The sequence below is a fragment of the Plectropomus leopardus genome, chromosome 24 (genome assembly GCF_008729295.1).
Source record: "Plectropomus leopardus isolate mb chromosome 24, YSFRI_Pleo_2.0, whole genome shotgun sequence".
NCBI lineage: Eukaryota > Metazoa > Chordata > Actinopteri > Perciformes > Serranidae > Plectropomus > Plectropomus leopardus.
Window position 1 is genome coordinate 1,353,896 of NC_056486.1, and position 18,545 is coordinate 1,372,440.

The following is an 18,545-nucleotide window of genomic DNA, read 5'->3' on the forward strand; positions in this document are numbered from 1 at the left end:
GATACATTAAAAGCGTGACTTTCATGTTTAGGTCAATTGCAGGCCACTGTAACTCAACGAGTAATAAAGCTGCACTTGTTCTTTTTTTCCGTTTCACATGAACAATGGCTCAAATGATTTTAATGCGAAAGGTTTCACATGTAGATTTTAACGGACTGAGATCTAATTCTGCAGTTTTCTGCAGCACTATGGGGCATTTTAGCGGCTTTCAGCTCGTTGTTTTGGTTTAACGGCCACAACTTCACCGCCTGTGTTTACTGTTTATGTTATTTATTGGACATGAATAAAGCAATGGGACACCATGTTTACATTTCCCTACCTTATACCCTTCTCCCATCAAAATCAGGCTGTTCTATAGATCGTATGTATGGTTTCCTATGATTAAATAAAGCACCAAAATTCATACATATCTCACATAATGATCAGCCAGTAATTCGTAGCCAACGTGTTTTGGAGGGTTGTGATCAAACGGCCAATTATTGGACCTGAGCAGTCCAATACGGAGGCTTGTTGGGGTGGAGGACGGATCACAATACACAGGAATTTCTCAGAGAGAAAAGTTATTGTATGTAGTGCACAGCAGGCACCACCAGAGTTCAGTCTCTGGCCGCAACTGGTAATACCTAGTGGTGGAGGGAGAAGTTAAAGGACTGTAAACAGCTGGCGGCCAGCAGAGAGAGACCGGGGTGAATAACTAACTCTGTGAATTAATGATTAATTTGAACCAAACCGGAGCTGGCGATTGTTTTAACAGTGGAGTCAATAACTACACTACTAACAAGAGTAACAAATACGGTTTGGATGAGTTTTGTTTTGTTTCTGTTGAGTTTGAATGACGCGTGTTTTATGATGAGTAAACAAGGGAATTAAGCCTCGTCAGTCTTCCTTGAGCGAGAAAAAGTTGAATTTAAAAGGTTTAAGTTAAATCTTTGAAACCTGGATGAATAGCCTTCATTTCTTTCAAAAACATTAAGAGAAGGCCATGACTTAGAAATTAGCAAGAAATTAATTAAAAGTACAAGAAAATTAGCGACAAATTAGCAAGAAAATCCTAACCAAACCAAACCAAAATAAAACAAAGAAACAAATAATGACCTGAGAAAAAATGGCAATTATGACAAATCTGATTGAATTTTAAATATACCTTTGATAATTAAAAGTATAGTTTTCCAGACATTTTTTCGTAGTTTTAATAACAGATAATTTTCTAATTCTACTACATTCTTGCAATTTGTGGAGCATTTCTTGTCTAGTTGCTCATTGCCTTTTCCCCCAACTTTTTAAATTTTCAAAATTTTTTTCAAAGAAGTCAGACCAATTTGCAAGTTTATGCAGGTTCTTAAATGCAGGGAAAAAAGTTAATAATAGTTGATTACTTATATGAATACTATTGAATACTTATCTCTATTTGCCAGCAGTAGACAAGTATGCATTTTTTTTCTGGTGTGTCACATTCGGCATCATAGACAGGAAACAGTAAACAGAAGAAAGCAGCATGGAGGCCAATGAAACCAGGTGCTAAAATCAGTGCATCCCCCATGCCTCAACCCTAACCTATGACTACTGTCGATATGATCCTTTCCTACAAATCTGAAAATTAAAACTGAGTCGTAGACGTCATTTTTTAAAAATATTCTAATTTCGATGGAGCATCTCTACATTATTAATAATTGAAGGTGTTTTACTGGAGTCCAGTAAGGTTCTTAGAAATCTCGTTACTGATTGTATAAATGAGAAACTTTCCTCACAACACACACTTGTTAATGAATAAATCATACCATTAATGACGGGAAGTTTGTTTTTCTTGTGTGTGTTTTTTTTCTTGGTGTGGCTGATGAACCCTGGAATGGGGCACCGGCCATCTGCGGTCTTGTGTGTGTGTCTCAGTGTGCGTGTGTGTGTGAGCTGTGGTCCAGCGTCCGCTGGGGAGACTCGGCTGCTGCCCCACTTTTCTCGCTCTCATGTCGGACCGGGACCATCTGACGGGGCTAAAGACCAGTGTCACATGTCTATATTTGGCCGCCGTCGCCGCCGCTGCCAGAGCTCAGCACTGCAGTTGTTTTCCAAAATGCGCGGGGCAATCGATGATAATGAGGAAGGACATTTTAATTAGGGCTGTCGCAACCTGGGGACGACATGCGGGCTCGCTCGGCGGGGGGCGAGGGAGAGGACAGGAGGGGGGTCTGGTCACCATCACACCTCCTTCTGGGAGTTTGACTGGTGAAAGTCTCGCTGCATTTTTAGGGGGGAATTAAATTTAATCTGCATAGAGGGCTTCACTTTGATGATATTTCCTAAAAAAAAATCCTGATTGTCAAATCTCCTCTGCTCAACATATTAGACAAAGTTTTCACAATAATGGAAAACTGCTCACCAAAACGAGGTAAGCAGAGACCTGACTGGAGAGATTTCAGACTATTTTAAGAAGAAGGGCCAATCAGGACAAAATATAGCTGTGGTTTATTTCACGGAGTTACTAAAATGATCAATTAAATACTTGAATAAATAAATAAATAAAATATATTAAAATCACCACCTAAATGTACTTGGAATTCTTTACCATTACCCAACGGTACTTTTTTTTGGTACTTAACTTTCTCTCTGATAAAAAAAAATAATAGGCATATATATAAATATAAAAAATAATATTTAATAAAACTACAGTGGTAAAAAAAATAAGTCTGAATTCCTAAATTTCAACATTATCATTTAAAAAATAAATTATTTATACAAAACATTTTAAAAGCCATACAAAATAAAACTCCTCCTTCTACCCTCCCAAATCCTTCCCTACATCCTCCAGCCTGGCAGTCTGTCCCCGGGGCTTAGCGTGAGAACAATTTCGGGTATGTCTCAGAGGAAGCAGAGATGTGTGATTTGCAAAAAATTAAAAATAAAAATAAAAGATAGTTTTTCTTGGTTAGCTTTTCTTTTCCTTGCACATTTGAATAGTGACATCCTCATCGCATTGGTGAGGTAATGAGCACCAACAGAAAATGCCCAAATCTTGCTTTCTTTAGTAAAAAAAAATAAAATTAAAAAAAAGACAAATTCTCTGAAAAAAAAAAAGGAAAGTAAAAAAACAAAAACAAACATGGAACTAGTAAGAATTAGTATTAAAAAAAAAAAAACCCCATAAAAATTAAAAAAAAAAAAGGAAAATTGTCTAAAAAACCAACATATTTTGAATATATAATTCTAACAAACAGAAATATAGTTTCTGGAAAATGTTTTCCTGTTTTATTATAATTTGTAATATTTCTCTCCCTCTCTCTCCTTTTTCAATGTTAATTTTCAGGTTGCTTTCTTGTCACCTTTCCAATTTCTCACTAATTTTTGAAAAAGAACGAAACCGTTTTGCTCCATTTCAAAGGTAAAATTCTTGTAAAAAGGCGTCTGAACGCAGCACAAAAAAACCCTGAAAATCTACCCAGGTTTCAAAGGGTTAAAAGTATCAAGTTCAGTACCCGACCCAGCACACGGAGGATGTGAACACTTGCAGGCTGTACACATGGAAATCTTTTACATCTCTAATTTCCACCTCGTATGACATGATCGCACTGAAATGACCTGAGACTGTTGCTGTATTTTGGAAATTCCACTTTGAACAATGTGAATGACACAAAAAGCAAACCAAATTTAAGCTTTTTTCCCCGAGCAACTTAATGAAAGGCTGGTTCTGCCCACTTACTGAATATCCTGAACATCAAATTCAATATCTTTGCTAATAAGAAAATTTGTTTCATCTGATAAACATGAATCTGTTTTTGGGATACAGTGAACTGCAGGAAGTTTTTCTCCAGATTATTTGTTATAAAAGATGCTTTTTGCTTATGTTCCACCTCAGGCGGCTCATTTCTGTGAGGATACATCTCTGTAAATCCACGCAGAGGAGGGTGGCTTTAATTCGCAGAGGTTAACAAAGACGCTGATGTGCACTCGTCCTAAATCTCAACAATCAAACAATGGATATCAAAACAAAAGCATCGCCTGATCTGACTCCCCGCTGCGAGGTGCAAAATGTAAAAGAACAAAACGTCCACATTATATAAAAGTATCGAGGAGACAGCTAACATCTCTGAATAACAACCATGCACATTGCTGACATGCAGCCTGGACGAGCATCTCCCAGCCGTCACAATCCCCTGCCATGCCTGCAGGTCACCCAAAGCTATTTGCACATTGTGAAATCAAGTGATAAAAAATCAAAAAAGGGACAAAACTCATATCTTCTATTGCTCTAACGCAACATGAAATCTGCACGAAGAGCGCCTGCAGACAAAAAAAAAGGGGGGAAGAGAGTTTTGAAAATGAAACTCATTAAACAAGTCATTTATGTACATGTGAGGAAAGAAACACTCAGAAAATTCCTCTGGATTTCAAAAAATAGGGCTGTTTGAAATTAAAAATTGATTATGTCATAGGGGATTTACATGATAATATGCATGTATGAGGAAAGCCATCTTGCTCTACATTTACAGGTCTTTTGGTTCACACTCAGACGGAAAACAACTTCTAATGAGATCAAGAGAAGGAGAAACTTTAACTCTGAGATCGACCAGGATCACACGCAATCAACAGCAAGGAGCCAGCAGTAACAAGTAGCCCTTTGTCTGGGATGTGTTTATGTATACCGGAGACATGCGAGGGAAATAAATCTTTCATGAATGTAAAAAATTGTACTTTATATGTCGTGGCTATATGTGTGCACCAGATGAAAACAAAGCAATAAGGCCACTGCAACGTTATTTAATATTCATCCGACGTCCCCGAGCAAAAGGTGTGAGTGGAAAAGAGCCCGTACAGAGACACACCGAAATATGCTAAAGTTTGGAATAACTGCATAAATTATCTTCCGTGTCTCGCCCCGGCTCGTGTGCACAAACAAAAGCACAACAACAAATCCACAGCAGCCCGATGTGAGCGCTCCTTCACCTTATGAAAAATGGAAACGGGCTAAAAAACCTGGAAAAAGCCAATGGCTAGTCGCGCACAGCTCGCTAATCAACTAAAGGCAACATCAGAAAGAATAGGTAATTTGAGACACAAAAAGAATAAGTAATTTGGGAGGCACATACCCAAGTGGCCAAATTATTTATGCCTAATGGAACGGGGGTGTGTGCATTCATTTGCAATTAACCGATGTGCTTTATTACCTGTCACTGGAAACGCTTGCTAATGCGGCTGAAAAGCCCCCCGCTCCGCGACGCCTTTAATTACAGTCTGAGGTGTGGAGGCACTTCCTGCTGGAAGCACAGTGTTTTCGTACCTTTCCTCCAGTGTCTGTCTTCCTGCAAACGTTTGAATGAACTCTCAAAGGTGAAAAGGGAAAATAGTTTGAGTTTGTGGTGCACGAACCTGCAAAAGTGAGTTTCTAGTATCTTAAATGAATAATTGAATGATTCGAACCAAATCCAAATCAGGGCTGAGCTCTTTTAAGGATTTAACTGGAATTACCGTCTCACATCTGAATGCATCTGCACAGCAGGCAGGCTGCAGTCACTGCACACATGCATGTTTCTAAAAACACGCTGCACACACATCTTCCCCACAAGCAGCACCGAAGATCTCTACAGTCAGCACCGTTTCAAGATTCGTGTCACCGATTTGGTATCCGACTACATTTTTTCCAAAAAATTATGACGTCACAGAGAAGTTGATATTTGACCTCTTGGATATAAAATGCCATCACTTCTTCATTTTATCCTATTAAACATTTTTGTCATAATTCGCAAATTAATTATTGCGTTGTGGCCAAAAACATGTTTCGTGAGGTCACAGTGACCTTTGACCCCCAATTTCTAATCAGTTCATTCTTGGGTCTAAGTGGACGTTGGTGCCAAATTTAGGTAAAATCCCTTAAGGGCCCTCTTAAGGTTCTGTGTTCACAAGAATGAAAAGGACACAACGTCACGGTGACCCTGACCCACTAAATCAAATCAGCTCACTGTTGAGACAAAGGGGAGGTTTGTGCCAAATTTGAAGACATTTCCTCAAAGCATTGTTCAAATATCACATTCAAAAGAACGAGGCAGATGCAAGGTCACTGTGACCTTGACCTTTGACTTATGACAATCTAGTATTTATTAGTTCATCGGTGAGCCCAAGTGGATGTTTGTGCCAAATTTGAAGACGGTATTCTTTCAATATCACATTTATGTGAATGGCACATATGTAAGATCACAGTGTCCTTGACCTTTTACCTATGACAACCAAATTCTAATCAGTTCATACTTAAGTCTAAGTGAGTGTTTGTGCCAAATTTGAGAATATTCCCATAAGGCCTTCTTTAGATATTGTGTTCAAGAAAAGGAGACGGATGCAAGGTCACAGTGACCTTGGCCTTTGAAAACAAAATTCCTATCAATTCATTGTTGAGTCAAGAGGACATTAGTGCCAAATTTGAGGATATTACCCAAAGGCCTTCTTCAGATATTGCATTCAAGACAATGGGACAGATGCAAGGTCACATTAACCTTGACCTTTGATCTATGACAACCAGATTCAGGTCTGTTTATAGTTGTATCTAAGTGGCTGTTTGTGCTATATATAAAAAGAAAAAACTTAAGGCGTTCTTAAAATATTGCATTCACAAGACTGAGCTGGACACAAGGTCTCAGTGACCTTGACCTTTAACCTATGACAACCACAGTCTAATCAGTAAATCCTTGACTCAAAGTGGACGTTAGTGCAAAATTTTGAGGAAATTCCTCCAAGATGTTTAAATATCACGAAAATGAGACACATGCAGGGCTACTGTGACCTTGAACTTTGACCTATGAAACCCCAAATTTTCTCAGTTCAAGATCTATAAATGGACAACCCGGAAACATAATGCCTCCAACTTCAGATATCACAGTCTTGGACGCATAAAAGCTGATTTTCTAAACTTTAGACTTTCCAAATGACTGGACTGACCCTTTGTATTTTAAACTATGATTATTTATTTCCAGAATGACAATTTTAAGGTAAAAATCACCTCAAAGTATTGATATTTTCAGGCTGTTTGCTTTTCAAATCTGAATTTATCTTCTGCTGCCTTGAAAGGAAACCTCTCTCTGCTGAGACGCTCATCTGCAAACGTTCTTCTTCAAATATATGTAATGAGCCCGAGTGTTGGGGCGGCACTGCGGCTGTGATTGGCTGTTTCCCGCCTGCGTACCCAAAGGAGGCTCCCTTAAGAGCAGATCTCCTGTTAACTATGAGATCCCTGAGAGGAGAAGTGTTTGAAGGACTCTGGTTTCTTTAAATATACCGCGCCGTCTGGGGAATATAATGGCTTCCATATATAATTAAGACGAATACGACGTTAGAGGGTTTATGTGTCTTTGTGCCGCACCTTAATGGCTGCAGCGGCTTGGCGTGCAGCATGCAGAGGGAAAGCGGCGGCTGTATTTAGAAATGCTCACATGGACAACATTTACATTGTATACTGGATTCCCTCAGAGGACGCTCTTACACCGAGACTCGAAGAACGTGGAACCACAGAGGAAGACACAGTTCCTAGACGGACGGGTTTGAGCAACCTATACTGACAAATCCAAAGGTCAAAGGTCATGAAGAGCACAGAGAGGGATCAGACAGCGAGAAAATAACACATAAGCTCATATAATAGAGGATAAAATCAGTCTGAGGCTATTATGAAATGCAGTTTAAAAATAAATACAGCACATGAAGCTTATGTGTTTTGTGATTTCACAGTAAGTTGCACCATGGTTGGACAAAAGACAATATTTCCTCATATTGTTTTGGTAGAAACAAGATGTTGAGGCAGGAAAAAGCACAGCAGGGGGTCGAGTGTGCACTTAAAATGAAACTGCTTGATGTAAAAGCAGGAAATAATTATGGGAATGTTCCAGAAAAAGTCCAAGAAAACGAAGATACAGAGGATTACTGTTTAACTGATGCACAAAAAGACACCAAAAATTAACTAAAAAGGTGAAAATGTCGCTTTTCAGAAGTCAACCTTAAAGGGAAACTCCAATATTTTGCACTTGGATCCTTTTCCCATGTTTTTGTGTCTGGGTGACTCGCAGGAATAATAACTTTTGAAATTGGTCCAGAGCTCAGTAAATGCTGCAGTTAGCAGCAGAAAAAAAGGCTCCAATGTAACGACTCTGGGCTGATGCACCCTTTAAATTAACATCCGCTTAACCCCTTGAAACCTGGATTGACCCCAGTGTTTCTTTGCTGCATTCAGATGCCTTCACAAGCATTTAAAGTTTTGAGACTTGAGCAAATTGGTTTAACTTCTGAAAATATGCAAAAAAGGCAACAAGCAACTTGGAAAGATACACTGGAAAAAGAAAATAGACCAATGTTACAAGAAAAATAACTTATAATGGAAAAGAGAAAGAAAAAATATCTAGGAATTTAAAAAAAGGGAAAAAATGTATTTAAAATAATTAAGAATCTATTTTTAAAATTATGTCACACACACACACACATATATATATATAAATATATATATATATACATATATATAATTAATATCATTATTAAATGAATACATTTTAATACTAATTTTCTTGTACTTTTTAAAATGTCTTTAAATGTTTGGGTAATTTCTTTATTAATCCTAATTATATGTTGAAAAGTATGCTATAAAGTAATTATATATTTTTAAGGACTTCCTCTAGGTCATTTTCTTGTTTTTTTCACAAATTGCCAGGTACTTTTCTTGTACTTTTTTTATTTCTTTTCTTTTTTGCTATTTCTTGGGGTCAAATCTTCTTTCATTGTTAGATTTAGTAGATTGATTTTTTTTTTTAACACTAGGAAAAAAAATCCAAAATTAATATTCATAATTATTATAATTAATTTTTTTTGTTTGTTTGGTTTTTTTTTGCTGATTTCAGGGTTTTTTTTGCAACTTTTTACAAATTTCTTGCCAATTTTTTCTTACGTTGCTCATTGCCTTCCTCCCATGTTTTTTTTTAGAGAAATCAAGTCAAATCACTGAGGATTCAAAGGGTTAAGTCTGATAAGTTATCGTTCTCAAGGAAAAAGCAAAGAAAAATTCCAATAAAAACACCATTTTCCATCACTTTTACAAACAGCTTTCAGAATAAAATGTTGTGCACACGGTTCATGTTGCACCAGCTGCTTTAACGTGCCGCCTTTGGCTCGCTGCTCACTCCTCCCCGGCCATGCCACTCCAAGTCCGAGTCACCGCAGTGTGTAGTCAAACTTTAGGAGCGCTCCGGGGTCCATCGGCAGGCAACGAGCGCTAATTGTGCTAATGAGCTTGTTTGGATAAGCCCTTATTTCTCCCTCGTTTCCCCTCAGCGCCACGAGCGGCCAACTGACTTCCAGAGACGCCGGGTTAAGTGACACTCACTCGGGATGGGCCGGCTCTGACGGCGACGGGGCCCCGGTCGAGGTTTGGTGTGCGGCGTGCCCGGCGCATCCATCACCAGTAATAAAGCTCTCTGACACAGAGGCCTGCTCTCATCCATCATCGCTCATTTAAGATACAAGTTTGGCTTGGGCGTGACAGAAGTGAGGGATTATTGCCATTAGAGGCAGATCTTTTGTTTTGATGGCCCCTCTTAATGGGGTTGCATTAAGGGGAAGTCCTAAGGGCCAGTTTTTTGGGTGATTAAGCAAGCAACACATTTACAAGTCTCTAATTGAGAGAACAATGCCAGGAACCTACAGAGTGCAGAGCTGTAATGAACTGAGGCTCCTGAACTAGCTTCATGATTAGCTAACGTTGCAGCTCGTGAATACGCAACAAAACGCCACTTCCTCCTGCAGCAGAGGACGACTCCCTCTGACGCTCCTGTGTTTTAAACTGATGAGCAGAAGAAGAGCAGGAGCAGACAGCACCAAGCTAACGAGGACTGCGGAGTCAAGGCAGGCAGATTTATTCAAGTTGCTGAAACACGACGTGTCAGTCTGAGTCTACGATGGCATAACGTGCCAAATCATGTTGCACTGTGTTTTAAAAGATTAATATATTAGTTTCACCCTTTGAAATGTGAGCAACTCGCCTTGATTTGCTGCAAAAAACATGGGAAAAAGGCAGAAGAAAATATCAAAATATGCAAGAAATTAGTTTAAAAAACAAAAGTCAAGACATACCTTTAAATTAATAAATAAAATTAACTAAAATTAAAATTTAAATAAAATAAATGCTGCAGCAGCCTGGAAATAAGAGCACCATGGCTGATCTGAGACCAACCTGTGGCCTCATCCTCACCAGAAATTATCCTAATTTCAAATTAGGAATACATCAGAAATCATTCTGTGAAGAAAACTTTGATTCAATGTTGGGCGGGCGATATGGCTTAAAAATGGTCACAAAATGTGACTAAATAATCACAATCGGAGCTCTGCAAAAGCCCTGCTCTGTGAATATGAGTCTGTGAGAGCAGGAAAACAAAAAACATAACAAACAAAGACTTAATTTATACTCAATATTCCTGAAATAGTCATTTTATATACCCCAAATGGAGGAAGTTCCAATACCTCAGGTATATTTAATAAATCGCAGTAGCAAGAAAATAGCCTGAAAATTGTCCATGTTATCCCCGTGATTTTGCGTCTTCTTTAGCTAACACTGCGACAAAAACAAATACACAGATTTGTTTGCACGATCTAAGCAGCTAAATAACATTATTTCCAGCAGGTAGCCAACAACTTGGTTGCATGGCAACCAAACGGAGCCTGTAACTGAGACAGGCCACACCTGGACAGTAACAGGTAACAGGGAGGTTGTACAGTAAGCGAGTTTTCATCCTTCCTTTCATACACCGTGTCGGGAAGAAATACTCGTCTGCTTTCCAGGATGTGTTAAAACCGAAGCGTGTTCTTATTTGTCTGTCATTTTGCTGGCGATTAATGAAACATGCTCTGCTCCATCCCTCCGTCCTCGTCTTTGTTCACGTGGAAGTGAAATCAGGTTAAGTGGATGGTGTTCCTGCACTGTGATGTTACATTTCACTGCAGCTCTGTATCTCAGGTTGTTGTGTGCCGTCTCGTGCCCTAATTAGGGAGCGTGGAGGAAAAAAAAAAAAGGAGCAGCCAAATGAAGCAGTAGTCACCTGAGATGAAGGACACATCCTCTGTGCCAGGAGACGCTTTCACTTTTGATTTTTTATTTATATTTCTGCGCCGCGCAATACGCAAGGAGGAAAAAAAAAAAAAAGTGGGTCAACGAACAGATTTGCAGAAACCAACTTTGAAACATCCGTGTTGTCTGTCTGTCTCTGGTTAAACATAGTTTTGTATCCGATTCCCCAGTGCCAATTACTCATTAAAAATGTTTAACAACATTTTAATTGAAGAATTAATTACCTTCGGCTGGGCAAAATCCTCCTAAATTTCATCTGGGGAGTCATCAAATGTGCAGGGGAGCAGCCGCCGATGAAGTGTCAGAGAGTGGGTGGTGGTGGTGGTGGTGGTGGTGGTGGTTGGCGCGGGAAAATTACATCAGCAAGGAAGTGTAGTCCATTGTGAGTCAACAGGGCGAGATGCACGTGATAATTCATGAGTAAACACATCCGTGAGTAAAACCGCTACGATGTTCCTCGCAATGTGTGACTTCATCCCGCAGAGCTGCAGCTCGCATAGTCTCTGCCAAAACAAACACCATTCAGAGCCTCTGCATTATTCACAGCGTTTGACTTCGAAACACAAAAACAAGGACGCGAGGACAAAAATGTTGCAATGTTGCAAGTCAGGAGCGCAGGTCTCTTAGAGAGATCTTAAAGGGTCAATGCAAAGGAACAAAGGTGGATTTAATGTGTCAGGATGAAGAGATCCCCAAAATCACCTGAGGTGATAACTGAACACAGATGTTGATTCAGCTCAGACAAGTCACTCAAACCTTTAAACACACGAGGATTTTTGCTTTTGAAATGTCATTTTTGGTCGACATTCAAATACTTCATATCCCTATCATCTGCATTAACCTGAGCTAAAAGGTTATGTTAGTCAATAAAATAGAATAATTGATAAAAGTAGTGAAACTGTGTGACTAAAAAGGGAAAAAAAGGTTTTCCATCAGATTTTACAAAATAAAAAGAGATCTTTAAATGTAGAACAAAAATATACATATTTATCTATTAACACTGAGTTATTTGAACTATCTACATGATTTAGTTTCTGAGATCTGATCTGTTCCTGCAAAAAGAATGAATGTTCTGGCTATTATGGTATTTATTTTAAATCCATATATACAGGATTATTATAATCTCCTGCAGCCGTTCCCAAAAAAAACGGCAAGAAAATTTGCGAGCAAATTCCACGTGTGCAGGATGTTTTCATAAGGTAACAAAGTGAAAGACAGACGACTCATCTTTCGGTTGTGAAAAGAGTAAATGTTCGAGCTATTATGGTTCTCATTTTAGATCTATTTAAACAGGATCAGGTAACAGCAGGAGGTCGGCGTTTAGTTATATCTTCCCAAGAATTTCACCAAAAAAAAAGAACAAGGAGTCGACATTTAGCATCTGTTGCCCAACTCGTAGTACAGTGTTCCTCCACATCTGCTGACATCTTTAAAAGAAACTTTAAGGCATCCTTTCGCTCGACTTTTACTTAAAACTGCCTCCAAGCGACAACAAGCGACAACTTCGAAGGCTGAAAAATGAAGCCGATGCGAAAAACTGCAGTTCCTCTAATGGCCACTTGAGGCTGCCTCCAAAGCAGAGTTAATGGCTGAAATGCCGAAATTTCTCGCTTCAAAACGTCAAACTGTCACCGTGGCAATGTCCATTACTCATACAGTCTATGGATGTCGTCATTTTTTTGTCTTATCTTTGTTTTTTCACTTTGCATGATTGTATGAAAGGTGCTATATAAATAAAGTTGGACTGCACTGGATATTGAAGCATAAAAACACATTTTGTTTTTACTTTTAATGTGTCTTAATCATCAGAAACATTATGGTTTTAAATAAGCGAAATGCTTTTGTACAAGACTTTCCATCATCAGCTGTCTTGTTTGCTGAGTTTTCTTACTGGCTTTATTAGGCTGACTAAGTTTCTGTGACTCAGCATAACTGAATGCAAGAAATGCAAATTACTAATGTTCGCCCAAGGGACAGATAAATACCAAAAAAGACTGCACACGTGCATGCCAGCCTGTTTAAACATAGACATGGGCCGAAGACTAAGTTTGAGTTTTGCAGCAGCAGAAAGTATAATATGCGCTTCACACATCTGTGCTGATGGTCTCAAATACTTCCAAAACGTTATATAAGTACTATGGTCACTACTGTATAGTGTTCCAGTGATACAGCCAATTTAAGTTAAACCAAAGTAAGAAACCTCAAGGTTATTGTATTATCTACATTTGGAGAGAAACATGGAAAGAAGGCAATGAGCAACGAAATAAGACATGACAACCAAAAAATTTGCAAAAAAAAAAATATAAAAAAAAAAAAAAAAAAAAAGAAAATAAATTATGTAAAAATATGTGAAATAAATTAGATTTTATAAAAGGCTTTAAAAATTACACGTAAAAAGTGCTTTAAAAAATTCGAATATTTTCGTAACATAATTTTAAATTTGTATATGTTATGATATCAGTATCGTTTTTCCTGAGGTTTTTTTTAAATTTTTTTTTTGCTTTTTCCCCTGGCCATTTCTCCCTAGCTTTTATTAAAAAATAGTTTTATAAATCTACTAATTTCTTGCATTTTGTGAAACATTTATTACCAAATTCATCTTTTTTTTCTCTTTTTTCTTTACACAAATTGCACCAATTTACTCTGGGTTTAAATAGTCGTGAAAGGCATCTGAACGCCAGAAAAGTGACGTCGATCCAAGTTAGTGAAACTGACTTGATTACTTCATTTATCAAAACATGAACGGTTTTGTAATTCCACACAAAATAAGATATCCCTGACACTTCATACAAAGGTGTGTTTAAGTTAAGGGCTTTTGCTGAATGAAAAGCTCCCGTTTTAAAATGTTTAGATTGAGTCAATTTCTCACTAATCAACATCCTTTGTGCAGCTCGGCGCTTCAGCAAAACCAGCGAGGGTAAAGCCTCTGACTTGCACCTCTCCCCCCTCCCTTTGTCTGCCTCCTCTTTCTCTCCTTGCCTCCTATTTAGCCCGTGCATTTGATTAGTTAATCGCCCCCCTCCTCCCCTCCCCGCTCCCCCTCCAGTCCTCAGGTGGAGGCAGAGCGCTCGGGCTTCTCATCCAGCCAAGCTGTTCTTTTGGAAGGGAAAGGAGGCAGCTGTGTTTACAGCCCGGGTCCTGGCGTACATTTAGCAGAATCTATTATTCATATCGCTCAGTATCAGAGCGAGATCTCCAGCCACCTGTCTCGCTGACAAGCTCGCCCCCTTTTGTGGCGCTTTCCGTTCGGAGCAAATTACGCTCGTCTTGATGAATTGAGTTTTTATGAGCGTTGCTGTAGCGCCTGGGCATCCTCGCGCCGAGCCAGGGACCATCAGGGGCCCGGGGAGATTTTTCTAGTCAATGGGCAAACGTTTGGAAGAATTCAGGAAAGAGGGGAGTGCTTTTTACCTAGAGCTCATGTCTTCTGTCAGGGTGATTTCTGTCCACTGTGCTCGTCCCTGCCAGTGTTGGGCGATGTTCTTACACCTGTCAGTATTTGTTTCCCGCTCTCTCTCTCCCTGTCCTGCATCCTTATTGTTGTTTACCTCTCTCGCCCAAACGCTGGCCCTGATCTGAGAGACCGAGCAGCGAGAACAAAGGCTTCCTTCAGAATCGGTTTTCTCGGAGACGGAGCTACCTGATGAGTCTGCCGGCAAACTCTCTCCCTCCTTTGACTCTGTGTGAACATTTTTAATTAACGGGGAGGTGCGTTAACTCGATGATAAGCACCCCTGATAAGTTATAACATGATTCATAATTTATAAAGATTTTTGCTTTCATCTTCACTAGTTTGCATAAAACTAATTACATCGTAAATGGTATTCATTACAAAATATATTTTTTTTCTCTTTCCACACAGACGCGTAAATCGCGGCGCCCAGCTACCAAGTGTTGCTCTGGGACTGGTTTGCATGCAGAGAAGAAAGGTAATGATGAGTTGTTAGAGGCGGTGTCAGGGCAGACCTGCCTGTCTCTGTTTGTACTCGACGAGCACGTTAGGCTGCTTTACATTCATTATTCCAAATGCTACAAACTGCAGCACCGAGTCTGAGGTTTTACTCGACCTGCCTGCTGCAGGTACTAATATCAGACGCTTTTTACATCGCCTAATTCGAAAAATGTTTGACATGCTTTTAAAAGCCTGTAATCGCTCACTTCCTGCAGCAAATAACAGATGCAGCCACGTAGAGTTTTCCTACCTCCATGATGTAGCCTCTGCAGGTCCTTGGCCTGTCCTTGGCCGGTCCTTGGTTGGTCCTTGGCTGGTCCTTGGTTGGTCCTTGGTTGGTCCTTGGCTGGTCCTTGTCTGGAATGAGATTGTGCATGTTTACAGTGGAATCCAGACATGCTCCATCGAGAAACCAGCTGCCAGTGTTGACTGGAAACTGGCTGTAATTATTACAATTTAGATGTTGACTTTGGCACCTCGTTTTGTTATTTTTTTCACACCTTGCTGTAACAATGCATATTTCCCCATTGTAGGACTTTTTGGGGGAGTTTTTCCTCAGTCGATGTGAGGGTCTAAGGACAGAGGGATGTCGTACGCTGTAAAGCCCTCTGAGGCAAACTGTGATTTGTGATAATGGGCTTTATGAAAAAATTGACTTGACTTGACTAATAAAGGATCTTATCTAATCTTATGTCCTTATTTTGAATTTTGATGCTGCTAATTGTTTTCTTTGTGCCATTTTCTCCTGCTGTAATGTTATTTTTGTATCATGCTTTGAGCTTTGAAACTCTTTCCTTTTGTACAGCATTTTGTAACATAGATTTCTAAAGGTGCTATTAAATAAAACTTCACCTACTCATTCACTTACATTCTTATATTTTTCTTTTTTTGTGCATATTCTTGTAGTGAAAAGGTATAGTTCAACTTTTATCACAATCCTTTCTCAATTCCTACCTGTTAAATACTGATAAATAAGTCAGTGATTTTGGGGTCAGACATTGATGCAAAAAGGTCGTGTTCGCGTATGATGATACACCACTAGACTGCGTCAGTTCATAATGCTGCCAGACGGCACTTTTTGCAGCAGCATGATATCCCCCTAGATGCTGTCGGCTGGAAAGTTACTGGAAAGTCCCTATAGGGCAGGTTATAGGGGGGGCGGCTGGGTCCAACAAACCCTGGATTTTCACCTGTGAGGCGGCTGTTTGCTTCCAGTATGAGTGTTGAGCTAAAACATGATGTTTTTTTTCTAAACCTACAAAATTTTCACAAAAGCACGCACATTTGGACAACAAAAAACTGGCTGCTCGATATCAGATAATATCACAGAAGAAAAAACAAAGTCAATGGACTAGATTATGCTCCTATAAAAAATAATAATTGGTGTTAATTGTATTAAATATATATGGGAACATAATCTAGTGTGCAGACTTGGTTTTTTCTTTATTTCTTCTCTTATTTTTGAACCTGGCCATATGTTTTCTTTGCCTAAACCTAATCTCATGCTTTTGTTGCACAAGGAAATAAATATGAATATGAGGTGTTTCGCGATGTTGTAAATTTACTCTGAAAGAAACTATGCATCAACTGAGCACGTTAAAAAAAAAAAGCTTATTTTAAATTGATACAATGCATTTAATGAGTGTAAATTTAGATATCGTCTCAGGACGCAGACAACAGATGCAGACGTATATTTAGTGTGTTACATGTAGACGTGAAAGTCCAAAGACAAAGCCGCGATATTTGAAGAGTTAGGATGATAATGTGTTGTTTATCAGGCTATTTATTGGTTTTGGAGTAATTTTTGCATATTTGAAAAAAGGAGGGGGGAGTAGGGGGACATTTTATATAGGGCCGCAAAAAGGTTTGGACCAGCCCTGGCAGACTACAATAATTTAGAGCAGATACCAATCTTTTCACCGGCGTTTTAATGTGAAACACTGCAAACAGCAGCTTTGAAATCACACTTTAGAAGCGATACTAAGTGCAGCTTCTTACCTGCAGACTGTAAACGTCTCCACACAGGCAGACACCGATCAACACTAAAGAATGGGAAGTGCAGTCTTGTTGTGTGTGAAATCTTCCAGTCTTGCAAGTTAAACGCCGCTCTCTGTAAAGAAACAACAGCAACACAACTTTAGTTTGGCGGGGGAAAAACAGAAAAGTGAGATGTATAAATAAACATGCCCAAACACATTGCCTGCCTCGCGAGTTTGTTTTCAATTCCCATTCGATTAAAGTGTCCCTGCAGGAGCCGGTGAGGTTGGGTACGGGGTGAGGTGCAGAGACATAAATCAAAGCGGTCCAAGGAATAGTAATCCTCGCTGAACATTTTGGACTGATTGATATAAATAACATTGTCCTCGCCATCTGTCCAAAGAGGGACCTTTCCAGTTAGTGTTGAGCGGCAACGGCAGAATAATTAATGAATGGTGTCCTTTGTGCCGGTAATAAAGAGGAGACAAATTATGTTATAATCCAACTGCTGCTCGTTTGTCACAGCCAAATAAAATGTCAAATAAAAGTGAGGGGCCACAGTGTTTGTTTAATGGAGTGCAAGCTACCTGCTCCAGTCTGACAGCAGGCCGGGACAGCTGTAAAAAGCAAAGCCTCTGATTCCAGTATGCAGGAATCCACTCAGACTGAATGTGGTGCTGTGTGCTGATTATGTGCCGCACATTTAACAAATGTTCACAAACACAAATGAAGGGTTCGGTTCCAAAACGACTCCGGGTGTCCATTCTGGAGGAAGATCATGACCCGAAAATGATGATTCATTACTAATCAAATACAGAATATCCAATCTGTGTCTCCGACTCATCATCTCTGTGTTGCCAGTTCATATATTAAAATATAAAACAGGTCAAATTAAAAGTATTGGTAATTATACGCATAAAAAAGGTGTTAAAGTCCTGGTGGTTTGGTAAAAGTTACATTTTTTGGCTCATAAATCTGTTAGTTGCACCTCTGCTGGTCTGTGTGTTTCTTGGACGCCGCTGAGGCTTTCCATCGATTCAATCATGAAAAACTTTATAAATTATGTGAGAGAAGTAAACATCTACTTCAGAAACATTATGGATTTGTTTCTGGCCGCGCAGGCTTGATGTGTAAGTGGGGCATTTGACTTTTCATAAGTTAGCGAGAACAGTATCGACTTGTGACTTATTCCGAAAAGTTACATACTTAAAAAAAAGAGTCTGTGTTTTCGGTAAATTATTGCACGTGTGCAGATTATTTGGTGACGTCCCAAATTTACCATTCTCAGAGATGTATTTAATAAGATGAGTGAGGTCAATTATATTCGTCACAAACTTAAATTACTTTTTTTGACAAAGTTTCTGGTATCCCTCATCAGTGTTGTAGTACCTGAAACTGGCTTTGGTCTCAAGACCAAGATTTGGTCTTTGGTGTAAGATTTGGTGTTAACTTTGTCCCAATCCCTTAAACTCTTGGTCTTGACTTGGTCGCAACCCCTAAAGGTCTCTGTCTTAAGATCGAGACCTTGAGGGGATTGAG

At 39.2% G+C, this 18,545-nt stretch overlaps 1 long non-coding RNA gene across 1 annotated transcript in view; it reads right to left on the reverse strand.

Moving 5' to 3' along the window:
• The window catches only part of LOC121962891, a 74,988-nt gene that overhangs the window by 23,860 nt on the left and 32,583 nt on the right, over positions 1-18,545 (reverse strand). Inside the window, exons 2-3 of the long non-coding RNA XR_006107178.1 lie at positions 17,028-17,139; positions 15,280-15,386 (exon numbers count right to left, since the gene is read on the reverse strand). This is a non-coding gene — a long non-coding RNA (uncharacterized LOC121962891). The remainder of the gene's footprint in view (positions 1-15,279; positions 15,387-17,027; positions 17,140-18,545) is intronic.